We start from the raw sequence: 4,642 nt of genomic DNA, 5'->3' as shown, positions 1-4,642 counted from the left end.
GTGTGTGTGTGTCAGTACCAGACAGTACTGTTGACCTAGTTAACACCCGGAAGTAAAGCTGCAATATGCTTGTTCAATAAAAAAAATAAGTAAGTATACCTTACGTTAGCTGTCTTTTAGGCCTTAGTTGTTTGTCTATAAACTCCTCAACTCCTGCAAATCATGTAACTGTTCAACTGGCTTGCAACTTTTTTACCGCTGGGCTTAATAAAATGGGATTTCTCCACAACAGGAACCCGTCTTAAAGCAGCAGGGTGTAGGATTAGGTGGCATCTAGCCGTCGGGTCGCAGATTGCAACCACCTGAATGGGAATCAGAGACGATACCCAAGCCATTTACATAGCAGCTCTGTGCTGGTAGCAGTGTTACACCCCTCTCCCACTGGCCCCGACTAACATCTGGTCTTTGTCTTTAGTGGGAAAAGTGACAATCGGCATTCATTCGCGGGTATTTATCGACTTTGGCTGGATAATGTGATGTAAACTTGCCAGCACGTCGCTACGCATTTTTCGAAAAGAGTATGTAAAGATATGATCTGAGGCTTATGATAGATGATTGCGCAGGGTATATGATGCATGACTTTGGTGTGGGAGACCCGGGTTTGAATCCCACTGCAATGCATCAAAGTTACATCACCACTGTGTCCCTGAGCAAGACGTTAGACACTGGATGTTATGGTATTACTGTAGTCTGTACTGTAGTCTGATCATGGCAGTGTAACTGGAGTCACCAGTCAGAGATGGCTAATGTGGCTCGGGAAAGGGAAGTTTGGGGTCCCCTGCTGGAGCTGTGGCCCCTCAACCCCAGACGATGGATGGATGGAGTATCATACAACTGGGAAGCCGGATCTGTGTTTTATTACTTCTTCAAGAGATGAGCCTGGAGGAGCCAACCCCTTGAAAGACAGTCAGGGCTACTTTTTGTTGCCCTGATGCTGCACCAGCACAGGCATGGTGCCCCACCTTTTGCTGGAGTGCCTGGGGTACCATGGTGTACTTGTGGTACCTGTAGGGAGATGCATATGGACCAGGAGAGGACATGATGTGGCCAGGAGCCATCCAACTGTGTAAGCCTACTAACATACTTCTCCCACTTTGAACAACAGTATACAGTGTACACATGCAGAGGCAGTACCGGGGGGACAATACAGTATCAGGACAAATTGACAACTTGGACTACTGATATGTAGCCTATAGAGACTATGGGGCCTATTTTAAAGATGTCCCCCAAGGCCCCCAAGGCCTCCTCCCAGCTGGACGTGCCTGGATCACCTCCCTAGGGGGGCCACCAGGAGGCATCCTTACCAGATGCCCAAACCACCTCGATTGGCTCCTTTCAACGAGAAGGATCTGCGGCTCTACTACGAGCTCCTCTCGGAGGACTGAGCTTCTCACCCTATCTCTTAGGGAAACACCAGCCCCCCTTCCTGAGGAAACCCATTTTGAAATTAATAACGCCGTCGGTCTTAAAATTGCAAAGACACTTGCGTTGGGTTGTTTAGGCCGTGGAAACCGACTTGTCACCCCCAGCTGCTGTGTTTGGAGGATCAGGGACAGGTTCCCAAGTCATTTACCCAGTTCTTAGAGAGCTCCCACCAGAACCACAAAAGACATCCAACGTTTTTGAGCAGCACTCCTCATAATTAGCTAAATTGAATTTTTACACTGAAGTTTGATGCAAACTAACTTTTGTGATCAACTAGCACTAGCATGTTGGCTCTGACCCGAGTTGACTATTAAATCAACAGCTCCACCAACAGCATCACCGCGGTGGGTCCGTTCTGATTGGACAACGTTCAACTTATAAGTTCTGTCAGCTCATCTTCCTGATGTCAAACATCTGGAAATATTCAAATAGTAATAGTCAGTGTGATAGAATATCATTGGAAATAGTCCATAGATGTAGTCATGTGGGTTTTGGTTTCCCAATGAAGCATTACTTTGTAGACCTGTTGTATGTGTTACGTGGTCTATAGTTCCTCAAAAAATACAGTTCAATCTCAAATGAAAATACGTCTCATTGTGTGTAAATAGAGGTGAATAAATATATGTGTTTGTGTTGCAGCGGAGGAAAGTCTGGTGTTTTCTCCTTGACTTCTCCAGGACATGAACACCTGTTTCCTGGTGAAAGTCTTGTGTTTTCTCCTTAACTTCTCCAGGACATGAACACCTGTTTCCTGGTGAAAGTCTTGTGTTTTCTGCATAACTTCTCCAGGACATGAACTCGGCTCCCCCTCTCAAGCCCTGCGTTTTATGACCCAAACATCCACCCTGGCCTCCTTTTTACATGGACCAGAGCACTCTAATACTGCAGCAGTTAATATGGGGCTGACACTAATAAATATGCAGGATGCATAGGAATTACAGTAAATTATTGTTTTCTATTTGTACAAATGGCTAATGAGAACGGCCTGGAAGTTCTCTCCCTCATACCAGAGATCTAGAAAAATGTACAACCACCTTCAACAACAACACTATCAGAAGTAAGGTATCGCCCCACACTCTGTCAGTCTGTCAAGTAGTGAGGGTTAGAAATAACACAGGGCTGCGTGGCGTCCACCTGTAATTACTAGGTGACAGTGAGGGGCCCCGCATGGAAAACCATTACCTGATCAAAGGGGAAACAGAGACGTGAGGAGAGATGGGTGTCAGCCTGCTGAAAAGAGGGAAAAGTAAATGGTACGCCTACAGTTTGACTTCATTCCATTTCCATTCCTTTTTGTCCACCGTCCAACATCCCGGACATCCCATTACTGGTGGAGTCTTGTATATAACTAACTGCACACAGCTGGAAGTGGTGCTGGCAGTGAGTGTGGAGAGGTCAAGCGTGGATGTCGGAAGCTTGTGTTTGAGGTTAAAGGTTACTGGCTCCAGTCTCTGTTCTCCCACCGGGGTTTTTTCTTTTTACATCCATCTGCTTGCAAATAGCCCCGCTGTATCGCTGTAAAAGCACAAAGCACTAGCTTCTACCCTGCAAGCCCTCCTGCATCTCAAACCTAGTAAATAATCTTACTCAGAGGCTTAATTTCTCTCAAAAAGTCATTCTTAAACATAATAAAGCCATTTTTAGTAGCTTTAAACTAAATCAACACTATCAAAAACCCTTTAAATCCTCCTTTAAACTGGTACTGGCTTCAAAACCATCTTAAAACCTTTAACCCTGGCCTAAAGAATTCCTAAACCTCCCCTTAAAACAGTGTGCACCTCTAACTAACCTGTCAGAGTTGCCTTCAACTCCTCCAAAACAAGTCCACAGCTCCGTCTTCCTCCTCAGATAGCCCACAGCCAGCTACACCCTCACAAAATGCTGCCTTAAGGGACCTTTAACCTTCAATCCCCCCCCTCACCTGACTGAAAACAACTTGTCTTAACACACCCCTCGGAGTAAATCTTGGTTGGTAGTTGTGTTGCTGTAACAAATCATGACAATGTGTGTGTGTGTGTGTGTGTGTGTGTGTGTGTGTGTGATCTTGGGTTTAATCAGCACACAGGAAAAGGCACTGATTGACCCTTTGTTCACCCCATGCAGTGACGCTGTGTTTGTGTGTGTCCAATCAGAACCATTCTTACCCCATTTCCGAGCGTAAATAACACACAGGACACTGACTGATGACAGGCCCACATGGATCTAATCCAGCTTGTTTTGTCTCAAGTGCTTACTGACCACAGTGTTCGCAGATGTGTGGTAGTAAGGGCTGTACCGATACACCAAACGCAGGGTTCAGTTCGTATCACAATTACTGTCCCGCAACCCATTTATGGGGTTCTCGGTAAACGTAATACAACTTTACCCATCAGATCAGTCTGTTCACTTCGACTCCACGCCCACTGATCCGGACATGTCAAACACAAAGGTTTCTCCAACGGTCAATAAAAGCATGATTTCAATTTCCAAAAATCCAAAGAGAACTCAATCTTCAAGGCGATCCTGAGACCGTGATACAGGGTGACCACACTAGAGGATGGATTCCCGACTCGAGCCCGACGGTACCCGCCGGGCCGTGCCGGGTTCGAACAGATTTTAAGAAAGGATGCTCGGGTTCGGGTCGGGCTCGGTCACATCAGCGCGATAAGGCATCAACACTTTTTTTGTTACCGCATCTCTTATTGGGGCGGCTCATCAAGACTGGTTAAGCAAGGTATTTATTTTACTCAGATTTACTGACTTAATCCCCCACATATGATGTTAATAAAAGCGGGCTTTCCACACAAACAAACGTAGGCTACATGTGTCATTAGTATGAGAAACAAATGCGATTTTAACTGTGCCGGGCTCGGACATAAATATCTTAATGCCTGTTGGGCTCGGGTCGGGTTCGGTTACTGCTCTGTCGGACGCGGTCAGCGGCAGGAAATTGATGGACGGCATTTGAGATGGACATGAACAAGGAACCACTTTCAACATAAGCCAAACCTTTTTTAATGAGATGATTAATTCCATTGCTGTTGTTCCCACTCTGAATTCATATAATTGAACAACACAGGACTTTGACCCGGGAGACCAGTCCATGTCCTGCAACTGTCCCGTCCTTCTTCTCTACCTTGGTCTGTCCCGTTCTTCTCTACCTAAACCCAACTGTCCCGTTCTTCTTCTCCTAAACCCAACTGTCCCGTTCTTCTTGTCCTAAACCCAACTGTCCCGT

General features: G+C 46.0%; 1 protein-coding gene and 2 long non-coding RNA genes across 3 annotated transcripts in view; 1 reads left to right on the top strand and 2 right to left on the bottom strand.

Annotated features, from left to right (window-relative positions):
- Window positions 1-4,642, bottom strand: part of afap1 (actin filament associated protein 1) — a 69,001-nt gene that overhangs the window by 55,016 nt on the left and 9,343 nt on the right. The gene's annotated exons all lie outside the window — the stretch shown is intronic.
- Window positions 1-4,642, top strand: part of LOC117934562 — a 10,959-nt gene that overhangs the window by 970 nt on the left and 5,347 nt on the right. The window contains exon 2 of the long non-coding RNA XR_004654506.1: window positions 121-126. This is a non-coding gene — a long non-coding RNA (uncharacterized LOC117934562). The remainder of the gene's footprint in view (window positions 1-120; window positions 127-4,642) is intronic.
- Window positions 4,529-4,642, bottom strand: part of LOC117934560 — a 345-nt gene continuing 231 nt past the window's right edge. The window contains exon 2 of the long non-coding RNA XR_004654504.1: window positions 4,529-4,623. This is a non-coding gene — a long non-coding RNA (uncharacterized LOC117934560). The remainder of the gene's footprint in view (window positions 4,624-4,642) is intronic.

The sequence above is a fragment of the Etheostoma cragini genome, chromosome 19 (assembly GCF_013103735.1).
Source record: "Etheostoma cragini isolate CJK2018 chromosome 19, CSU_Ecrag_1.0, whole genome shotgun sequence".
Taxonomy (NCBI): Eukaryota; Metazoa; Chordata; class Actinopteri; order Perciformes; family Percidae; genus Etheostoma; species Etheostoma cragini.
This window is presented reverse-complemented; position numbering and strand designations above follow the sequence as displayed.